Source organism: Salvelinus fontinalis, unplaced genomic scaffold (assembly GCF_029448725.1).
Source record: "Salvelinus fontinalis isolate EN_2023a unplaced genomic scaffold, ASM2944872v1 scaffold_0187, whole genome shotgun sequence".
NCBI classification, from domain to species: domain Eukaryota; kingdom Metazoa; phylum Chordata; class Actinopteri; order Salmoniformes; family Salmonidae; genus Salvelinus; species Salvelinus fontinalis.
The window spans coordinates 99579-111218 of NW_026600396.1; the positions used below are offsets into that span (position 1 = coordinate 99579).

General features: G+C 41.2%; 1 pseudogene; it reads left to right on the top strand.

Annotated features, from left to right (window-relative positions):
• Window positions 1–379: 379 nt before the first annotated feature.
• LOC129844172 (NXPE family member 3-like) lies at window positions 380–7050 on the top strand (annotated as a pseudogene).
• The last annotated feature ends 4590 nt before the right edge of the window (window positions 7051–11640 follow it).

Genomic DNA, 11640 nt, shown 5'->3' on the forward strand with positions numbered 1-11640 from the left:
GGCTAGAGGGCAGGATAGACTGTTAGACTGCAGACTATTCTGGCCTGTGGTATAGTAAAAGTTAGCACATGTAAAAGCATAATGCATAAGGGACGTACCAAAACACCTTCATATAGGGGAGGCTCATGCAAGCAGATGAGGAAATTTGGCTAGGTTTGAATAAATTATATAGTAAAGGTTGCAAAAGAGCCAATGTTAACCAGGGGGAAAAAACGCATTACCTTCCCCTGTGCCCAATAAAAAAAACACACAACCCTCCCCAAAGCAAAATGAAAGAAGTTTGACAATCCTCCCCTATTTTGGACCACCCCTCCCCCAGTAAATTGTGATCTGTCCCTTACCAGCTTCTTTGTGTCAACATCAGGCTGACTGACAGAGGATGGCCACCATGTTGAGGAGCCTGTCCAAATATATCTGTATCTTCATTCTGCTGGCCCTGTCAGGCCTCTTCTTCCTGTTCAGCAACATAAACATTCTGGAGGTAGGGTAAAGCCATCTGGCCTAATATGAACCAATCTCACATTGTTTCTATCACCCTCTCCCCCTCATCAGGGGAGTTACACTGGGGCGTCACTAGCTGCTCTTATCAACGTGGGTGTATTTACATACACTAGTGTTGCTTTTAATTATATTGGGTGGCACAAAAACAGTCCACAGGAAGCCTTAAGTTAAATACAATTCCATTTCAAATTACTGTGCTGGGTGGCAGCAATCTTGGTCATTATGAAGGTTGGAATTTGAGACAAAATATCTGAAGGATCGTATTATTAAACAGACTTTCCAAATGTGGGTCTGTTGTAGACCCACTTCCTCTCTGTCCACATATGGTGCATGTGAAGGACTTTTATTTTGACATGAGGTAAGCAGAGGGAGTCGGTCTACATCAGACCCACTTTTGGAAAGTCTGTTCAATAATATCGATCCTTCATATATTTTGTCTCAAAGTCGACCTTCATAATGATCAAAAGTCTTGCCCATTGGCACAGTAAGTTGGAATGGAATTGTATTTAACTTTTGGCTTCTGTGGACAGTTTTTTGCTAGTGTATGAAAATACACCCACGTTGATAAGAGCAGCTAGGGCGTCACGAAAACAGTGGGTTTTTAGATGCTACACTTGATGCATAGATTTTGCCAGCATCAGCAGACTGCCAGCATCAGCAGAATGCCAGCATCAGCAGAATGCAAGCCACTTTATCAAGTGTTCTTGGGTGTGAGTCGTGCGTCAAATTCTTGAAAATAGTACAAGCTCGTCATTTTACACTGAACAGCGCAAGCCTCTCACAGAGCTGTGCTGCTTATGTCCAGGTTTCATTGAAATTAATGGAAGCGTCACACGCTCTGCAAAAGTTAGTGTCCAGTGTAGCATGCCTGTTAGTAACCCGTCCTCTTTACTCAGCAGAAGCTCAACTGCCAAGCAGTGTCAATGTTCTACCAGCACCAAAGCAACATCCACTCAGTTTTCCTCCCAGAGGACCCTTCTCCTCTGGACCGCAACCGGAGCTACTGTAGCCAGGAGCCCTCACGGGAGGAGATAGCCACAGCCATAGCCCCATTCTGTGAATGTGTCTCTGAACCAGACCAGTGACCCTGCACACAGCCTTTTTGTGATCCTGCCAGCAGGGGGCAGGAGAGAGTGGCACGTGGGGGACCAGTTGGAGGCTCTGGTCCATATACATGACTTCCAGGGGCTTCCCAAGAGCTATGGTGAAGACTTCTTGCTGGCCTGGCTGCATTCCTCCACATTGGGGGCAGGCGTTGCAGGACCGGTGCTGGACCACAGGAATGGGACAAACTCTGCCATTTTCCCATTACTATGGCAGGGGTCTGCACAGGTGGAGGTGACACTGGTCCATCCTAGTGAGGCAGTTCATGTTCTAGGACGGTTACGAGAGGAACCCCCCGATCGGATTTTCTTTAAGAGTTTGTTCCGCTCTGGAAAACTGTCCCAGACAACTGTATGTAACCTGTGTCTGCCGACAAACCAGAAGCCGCTGTGCAATTACACAGACCCCCACACTGCTGCAGCCCAAACTGCTGAGCTGTGACACATGGATCAACCACGCCAGGGGACCCTATGTGAACCATCTGCTCGTGAACAAGGAGACATTGCTCTTTCAGAGGTTAGTGAGTTTTACAGTATGTACGTGGATGAGTTTAAAAGTGTGTGAAATGTATTCTCAGACTTTGTTTCCAATGTATCAAATTGCTTGCTGCAATGTGTTTATTTAACATTGAAATATGATTATTTCTCCACTTTTTCTTCGTGGTGTAAACATCAAAGTTCACATTCATCCTTCAGGGTCTGACAGTGTCATTGTGCTGCCTGAGAAAAAAGGTAGGCGAGCAAGGAGATACCACAGTACAACTGTGTGTTTATCTTTTTAACACTAGCTAGCCAGCCTACTAACTGATCTGCTCTGCTTTGTGGCTGTTTACTTTAACCCTGGAGAGTTTCTGGGTGTGCAGGACAGTATTCAAGCCAACTACTACATCTACAGTAGTGTAAGATGGGAAAGTCCTAGCACCTCTATTGCCTGTAAAGTGATGATGATAGCTGGTACAAGATGCTTGCTTTCCTCTTTCAGACAAAGCAGACGTGGAGAGAAGCAGCATGAAGACAGAGTCTACCAGGATCACTCCTTCCGGGTATTACTTCCAAGAGTCATAGCGAGTGCTGGGTGGTGGTATAATGCGCCAGTTTAACCTGTTGGGGATGGGGGCGCTGTTTAGACTATTTATGCTAATTTGGCTAATTTTTTAAACGGCTTCCCACAAAATCCTTGATCGTACAATATGCATATTATTATTATTATTGGATAGAAAACAGTCTATAGTTTCTATAGGAGTTGAAATTTTGTCTCTAAGTGGAACAGAGCCCATTCTACAGCAATTTCCCTGACATGGAGTCAGATTTGAGAAATGTTGGCCACTTTTCTGAAGTCAGTTAAAAGGGCACTGTCGTTGCTATGACTATACGGACACTTCTTACGTCTTCCCCTGGATGCCTTTACGTGATGACGATTCCAACGGGGTCGATTGCGCGTTCACAGGCCCTACAAATGAAAAAAACCTTTAGCTAGCAAGTCTTTTCTTGCTGCGTAACGCGCGTGGAAGACACCGACCCTCTCCTGTTCCAAGCGTTAGTTTAGCCTGTTATATTTCTCCGGTCATCTTTTCACTCGTTATAGGAGTTACAAACATCATAAAGTAGTTAATTTAAAGCGTTTTATAGCAATTTATATCCGTTTAGTGCGATTTGGGACATTTATTTTTGCAACGATGTGAAAAGTTGGGCACGCTTTTCAGTTCATCCCGAACGCAGTTGACATTTTCACATGGCAAGAGGACAGCTTTCCACCAAAAGACGATTTCTCCCAAGAAAGGATCCTTTGCCCAAGATACTGATGGAAGAACAGCTCAAGGTAGGACATTTTTATTATGATAAATCGTGTTTCTGTCGAAACATTTTAGTGGCTTAGGACGCCATGTTTTTTGACGTAGCTTCGCTTGGCGCAAACTGTATTGAAAAGTAAGGATAAATTAAAAAATGTAATAACGCAATTGTATTAAGAATTAAATTGTCTATCAATCCCTGTCCACCCTATATTTTTTAGTCACGTTTATGAGTATTTATGTATAAGAGTAGATCACTGTCTAAGTGGCGCAAGGACATTTTCTGACCAGCTGAGCTACATTTCACATTGTCTAACCATGATTTTGGTGGCTAAATATAAACATTTTCGATCAAACTGTATATGCATGTTGTAATGTGATGTTACAGGAGTGTCATCGGAAGAATTCTGAGAAGGTTAGTGAAAAAATTAATATCTTTTGGCGATGTTGACTTTTATCGCTCACTTTGGCTAGAATCAATGCTGGGCTGCTAATTGCTATGTGCTAAGCTAATATAACGATTTATTGTGTTTTCGCTGTAAGACACTTAGAAAATCTGAAATATTGTCTGTATTCACAGGATCTGTGTCTTTCGATTCGTGTATGCTGTGTATTTTTACGAAATGTTTGATGATTAGTAGTTAGGTAAACACGTTGCTCATTGTAATTATTCTAGTCCATTTGTGATGGTGGGTGCAATTGTAAACTATGCCATCTACCTGAAATATGCACTTTTTTCTAACAAAACCTATCCCATACCATAAATATGTTATCAGACTGTCATCTAATGAGTTTTTTTGTTGGTTAGGGGCTATAAATATCTTAGTTTAGCCGAATTGGTGATGGCTACTGGTGTTGGTGGACAAATAAAAGATGGTGGATTATGCTAATGTGTTTTTAGGTAATAGATGTACATCTTTACATATTGTGTCTTCCCTGTAAAACATTTTAAAAATCGGAAATGTTGACTGGATTCACAAGATCTGTGTCTTTCATTAGCTGTATTGGACTTTAATGTGTGAAAGTTAAATATTTTAAAAAAATATTTTTTTTGAATTTCGCGGCACTGGTTTTTCAGTGGGGGGGGGGGGGTGTGCCGCTAGCGCCACGCTGATCCTAGACAGGTTAAAACATCTAACGAGTCACCCTCCCGGATCCAGGATCCTCCTCATCAAAAAAGCTGACTAGCATAGCCTAGCCTAACGGGACAGGGATAGTCCAATACAGCAAATGAAAGATAAACATCTTGTGAATCCAGCCATCATTTCCGATTTTTAAAATGTTTTACAGCGAAAACACAATATGTATTTATATTAGCTCACCACAATAGCCAAACACACAACGCCATGTTTTCACCATGTTTCCACTGCATAGGTAGCTTTCACAAAACCCACAAATAGAGATAAAATTAATCACTAACCTTGAACAACTTCATCAGATGACAGTCTTATAACATCATGTTATACAATACATTTATGTTTTGTTCAAAAATGTGCATATTTGAGGTATAAATCGTAGTTTTACATTGCAGCCACCATCACAAATGTCACCAAAACAGCCAGAATAATTACAGAGAGCAACGTGAAATAAATAAATACTCATCATAAAACATTTATGAAAAATACATGGTGTACAGCAAATGAAAGATAAACATCTTGTGAATCCAACCAATATTTCCAATTTTTTTAGTGTTTTACAGCGAAAACACAATATATATTTCTAATTGCTCACCACAATAGCCAAACACACAACGCCATTCATTCACCGCCAAGGTAGCTTTCACAAAACCCAGAAATAGAGATAAAATTAATCACTAACCTTTGGACAACATCATCGGATGACAGTCTTATAACATCATGTTATACAATACATTTATGTTTTGTTCGACAATGTGCATATTTAGAGCTACAAATCTGGGTTTTACAACGCAGCCATCGTCACAAATAGCACCAAAATGTCCGGAGATATTTTGGACAGTCACCTAATCTAACCAAAGAACTCATCATAAACTTTATTAAAAAATACATGTTGTACAGAAAATGAAAGATACACTGGTTCTTAATGCAAACGCTGTGTTAGATTTTTTTTTAATAACTTTAGTACAACATACAGCATGCAATATTGTGAGACAGCGCCCTACAATTCTCCGCCTTGTTGGAGCCAACATAAAACACAAAAATACGAAATAACATCATAAATATTCTCTTACTTTTGATGTTCTTCCATCAGAATGTTGTGCAAGGAGTCCGAGTTCCAGAATAAATCGTTGTTTGGTTTTAGAATGTCCATTTCTTCTGTCGAATTAGCAACTTTGGCTAGCCATGTGGAGCTCACGTGTCCAAGAAATGTTTGCGCCTGGAACAAAAAATTCCAAAAGTCCCAATAAACGTTGAATAAACTGGTCAAACTCGGTTGAAAAATCCTACTTTATGATGTTTTTCTCATATGTATCCAATAAAATCAGAGCCGGAGCATTTCGTCGTGTAAACCGAACGCATTTCAGAAGACAATGTTAGGTTCCCTTGTGCGCAGCTGACTACTGACAAAAGAGCAGACCTGTCACTCCAAAAGATCTCATTCGGCCTCACATCAAGCTAGACACCCCATTCAACCTTCTACTGCCTGTTGACATCTAGTGTAAGGCGTATGAAGTGCATACAGATCCATAAATATAAGCCAGTTGAATAGGCAGGCCCTGACACAGAGCCCCTTTTTCAGAATGTTCACTTCCTGTCTGGAAGTTTGCTGCCAAATGAGTTCTGTTTTACTCACAGATATAATCCAAACAATTTTAGAAACTTCAGATATAATAATATGCATATTGTATGATCTAGAACAGAGTACGAGGCCGTTTAATTTGGGCACGATTTTTTCCCAAAGTGAAAACAGCTCCCCCCTTTTAAGAAGAAGTTAACGACTCGTCTGCCACTCAGTGTCTGAAGGGCAAGGTGGTGTACATGTACGGAGACTCTACTGTCAGACAGTGGTTTGAGTACCTCAACACCTTAGTACCAGGTGAGTCCTGCGGCATCTTTCACTCTCTGCTGCCTCAGGTGCTTTCTAACGCTCTCCTCTGTCTGTCCAACTTCCAACTCTCCCTTCCTCTTTGTGACCTGAAGGAGTTCAACCTTTACAGTCCTAAGAATGTGGGACCCTTCATGGCAGTGGACAGCACCCACAACATCCTGCTGAAATACCGTTGTCAAGGTCCTCCAATCCGCTTCAACACTGTCATCGCCAGTGAGATGCGCTATGTAGCTAATGAGCTGGATGGCCTAACTGGTGGGTCAAATACTGTGGTGTTCATCAGCATATGGTCCCATTTCAGCACCTTCCCTGTGCAGGTCTACATTCGCCGACTACGCCACATTCGGCGGGCGGTGGTGCGGCTTCTGGACCGGGCTTCGGGGAGCCTGGTGGTGTTGCGCCCGGCTAACCTCCAGGCCCTGGACCCGAAAGTGAGCCTGTACAACAGTGACTGGTTCTCAGTGCAGCTGGACAGGGTGCTCAGGGCTATGTTCAAGGGTCTGGATGTTTTGCTGATAGATGCCTGGGAGATGTCCCTTTCCCACCACCTCCCCCATGACCTCCATCCGCCCCCTATCATCATCAAGAACATGATAAACATTATCCTCTCTCATGTCTGCCCAGAGTAGAGCTAGCAGATTAAGATTGATTTATGTCACAATTCTCTATCATTCAACACCTACAGTGTGCAATATTCAACAAATTCCTAGAAATACCAAATTCTGCATACCATAGATGTACATTGTGTTTTTACTGTTGCCCCATCACACTGAATGATGATTGTTACTCTCAAAATGTGGAAATGTAAAAAAATGCCTGTACATTTTGTCTGTGAACATTTGTGTCCAGATTTCTCTATTGTGGCTTACACTGAGTGTACAAAACATTAAGGACAACTGCTTTTCCAATGACATAGACTGACCAGGTGAATCCAGGTTAAAGCTATGATCCCTTATTGATGTCACTTGTTAAATCCACTTCAATCAGTGTAGATGAAGGGGAGGAGACAGGTTAAATAAGGATGTTTAAGCCGTGAGACAATTGAGACATGGATTGTGTTTGTGTGCCATTCAGAGGTGAATGGGAAAGACACAAGATTTACTGTAAGTGCCTTTGAATGAGGTATGGCTGTAGGTGCCAGGTGCACCCCTTTGTGTGTATCAAGAATGGTCTACCATCCAAAGGACATCCAGCTAACTTGACACAACTGTGGGAATCATTGGAGTCAACATGGGCCAGCATCCCTTTTTTAATGCTTTCGACACCTTGTAGAGTCCATGCCCCGACACATTTGGGCTGTTCTGAAGGCAACAGGAGCAGGTGCAACTCGATATTAAGAAGTTGTCCTTAATGTTTTGTACACTCAGTGTATATCGAACGTAAGGGATTTGCTTATTTTAAAATGATAAAAGTACAGACTGAGCTTCAAAATAGTATATCATACACTGTAGTTGGAGGATAAATGGGAAACTTGTTGTCCCACTTTGGAGACAAGTATGAGAAAATGCCCTTTGAAAGATTTTTATGAGATTTTCACACCTCCTAGAGAGCTCTTTGTTTACACCCATTCAGCATAGCCACACCCTCTTAAGCCTTAGCCCCACCCACAAATTGGAAACGCATGTGAGTCAGCATAGCATTGTCCTCCAGAAAGTAGTCTCACTACTTCATCCCTAAGAGTCTGTTGATGCACCCGTGTGTCAATCTAAGTAACATAATAAAAAAATCCCTTCAAAATCCATCAGGCTGCGTCTCAATCCACCGCATCTTCCTATGTTGGCTTTCCGCATCTGCGATGGAAGGTAGCTGAGCTACGGTGTTATTTGGAGTTACAGAGGTGTTTGTCAGACCATGAGACATCCCGAAAAATTGGTCTTCTCGCGAAACATCTATTGCGGACAAACGGTTTGGCCTACAAACTATTATGACCACTCTATGGTAAGAGGAGACTCTCACGAATACGATGGTGTTCTCCGTTTGCTATGACTACCACACATTTCACGGGACTCATCTGAAGGTAACCCATACAAACAAGTGGAAGTATGGAAGTAGTTTTGTAACCCCACCCCCCCCCCCCAAAAAAAAATAAGGGGTGTCAACAAAAAAAACTAAAATCCTGAGCTTTCTAATACAGTGCATTCAGAAAATGTTCAGACCCCTTGACCTTCTCCACATTTTGTTAAGTTACATCGTTATTCTAAAATTGATTAAATTATTAGTTTTTTCTCATCAATCTACACACAATGCCCCACAATGAGAAAGCAAAAACTGCTTTTTTTATATTTGCACAATGGAAATATCACCTTTACATAAGTATTCAGAACCTTTACTCAGACTTTGTTGAAGCACCTTTGGCAGCGATTACAGTGTCTAGTCTTCTATGGTATGAATCTACAGTACAAGCTTGGCACACCTGTATTTGGGGAGTTTCTTCCATTCTTCTCTGCAGATCCTCTTAAGCTCTGCCAGGTTGGATGGGGAGCATCGTTGCACAGCTATTTTCAGGTCTCTCCAGAGCTGTTAGATCGGGATCAAGTCCGAGCTCTGGCTAGGCCACTCAAGGACATTCAGAGACTCTTGGCTGTGTACTTAGGGTCGTTGTTTCATCAGACCAGAGAATCTTCTTTCTCATGGTCTGAGAGTCCTTTAGGTGCCTTTTGGCAAACTCCAAGTGGGCTGTCATGTGCCTTTTACTGAGGAGTGGCTTCCGTCTGGCCCCTCTACCATAAAAGCCTGATTGGTGGAGGGCTGCAGAGATGGTTGTCCTTCTGGAAGGTTCTCCCATCTCCACAGAGGAACTTTGGAGCTATGTTAGAATGACCATCGAGTTCTTCGTCACCTCCCTGACCAAGGCCCTTCTTCCCCGATTGCTCAGTTTGGCAGGGCAGCCAGCTCTAGAAAGAATCTTAGTGGTTCCAAACTTCTTCCATTTAAGATTGATGGAGGCCACTGTGTTCTTGGGGACCTTCAATGCTGCATAATTGTTTTGGTACCCTTCCGCAGATCTGTGCCTCGCCACAATCCTATCTCAGAGCTCTACGGACAATTCCTTTGACCTCATTGCTTGGTTTTTGCTCTGACATGCACGGTCAACAGTGGGACTTATATACACAGGTGTGTTCCTTTCCAAATCATGTCCAATCAATTGAATTTACCACAGGTTGACTCCAATCAAGTTGTAGAAAAATCTCAAGGACGATCAATGAAAACGGGTTACACCTGACCTAAGCTCAATTTCGAGTCTCATAGCAAAGGGTCTGAATATTTATGTAAATACGTTTTTTTTATACATTTACAAACATTTCTTAAAACCTGTTTTTGCTTTGTCATTATGGTGTATTTTATGTAGATTTATGAGGGAAAAAGTTATTTAATCAATTTTAGAATAAGGCTGTAACATAAAATGTGGAAAACGTCATGGGGTCTGAATATAGGACAGACACTTCAAAACATTATTCCTCATGATTTATTTGTGACTGTCTTTTTGCCAACTATTAATATGTTATTCAGCGTGTTTCTATGGGCTATAATAGTAAAGGCCAAATTCAATATTTTATCCGGATGTGGTGGTCCTGGGATGGAGTTGTTACACTTGGTTTGCTGTTGTGAGGCCGGTTGGACGTACTGCCAAATTTTATAAAACAACATTGGAGGTGGCTTATGGTAGAGAAATGAACACTGGTGGACATTCCTGCAGTCAGCATGCCAATTCCATGCTCCCTCGAAACTTGAGAGATCTGTGCCATTGTGTTGTGTGACGAAACTGCATAAGGTGCACCTGTGTAATGACTATACTGTTTAATCAGCGTTTCGATATGCCACATCTGTCAGGTAAATAGATTATCTTGGCAAAGGATAAATGCTCACTAACAGGGATGTAAACAAATTGGTGTACAAAATTTGAAAGAAATAAGCATTTTTTTGCGTATGGAACATTTCTGGGCTCTTTTATTTCAGCTCATGAAACATGGGACCAACACTTTACTTACATGTTGCGTTTATATTTTTTTTCAATAAATATATGGACCAGGGAAGCCCCCATACTGTTATAGACAGAAGCTTGTGAAATGGCAGACCAATCAGGACTTATCGCTCAGCATGTCCAACCACTCCATTATCTCAGCCAATTATGACTAGCTAAGAAGGATCGTGCCTTTCTCCAAGTTTAGCTCTGTACTTTTTCCTTGGCTGAACTAGGCTCATCTCTTTTTTTAAAATACTCATATTTACGCATCCCATAAAAGGTTGTAACTAAGGCATATGAAAGTCATCATGTTCAAGAAGGAATTTCTGCAGAAAACAAAACCACCTCAGATCCTGTAACCGTTCACATTTCTCTTATTCTCACTACGGAGCATTTAACAAAACTCCCATTTTCAAACATAGAGTTTGAATGTCACATTTATGTCCTTGTGACATTATGTGTGTACATTTTGATAAAACACTCAATTCAACAGTTGGATCACATGCTGCACATCTACACTCCAACTAAACTAAATCATGAAAAAATTCCAATAGTATATGTTTATTGTGGGTTTCATAAAAATTATTTATTGAATGGTGACATGTTGCCTGAGTTGGGATGGGGGGGATGGGATGGGGATTGGGGGTGGAGGCCCACCTCTTTTTGTTTGTTCTCCTTTATATGCCAAACTGTGTAAATCTCCAATTATCTGTTTATCTGTATTAGTGCTGAGCGATTAGTGCTTTTTGAGGTCGTTTCAGTTAATTTTTTCATAATCTATCACGATTTTCAATTTTAGTTTATAAACATTAAAAGCATTATGAAATAATGACATTAAAATTAATTAATTTTTTTACAGAAATTCCAAGGCCAAAAACAATGAACATCTATTGCCAAAACATTGAAAATATTCCATTGTTTCTGTCAGGTCCACATTGGGTAGACATCAATTGAAAAATAGGAAATTACTATGAAATAATAAAATATTTCAGTTGTGTATATTACTAGTATATATTTGATGACTATATTGTTTTTCATTCCTTATAGTCATCATCTCATCTCTGCTCAGGCAATATCAGCTCCAGAGCTGAAATCAATTTACTACTTCTTCAAATTAGATAAAGCATACTTTCACCAACTTTCTCTATCCCTCTAGTCATTGTGTTGTGTACGTTTCTCTCTCAGGTGATCTGTGCGTATCTAACGGCTCCCGAGTGGCGCAGTGGTCTTAGGCACTGCATAGGCACTGCAAGAG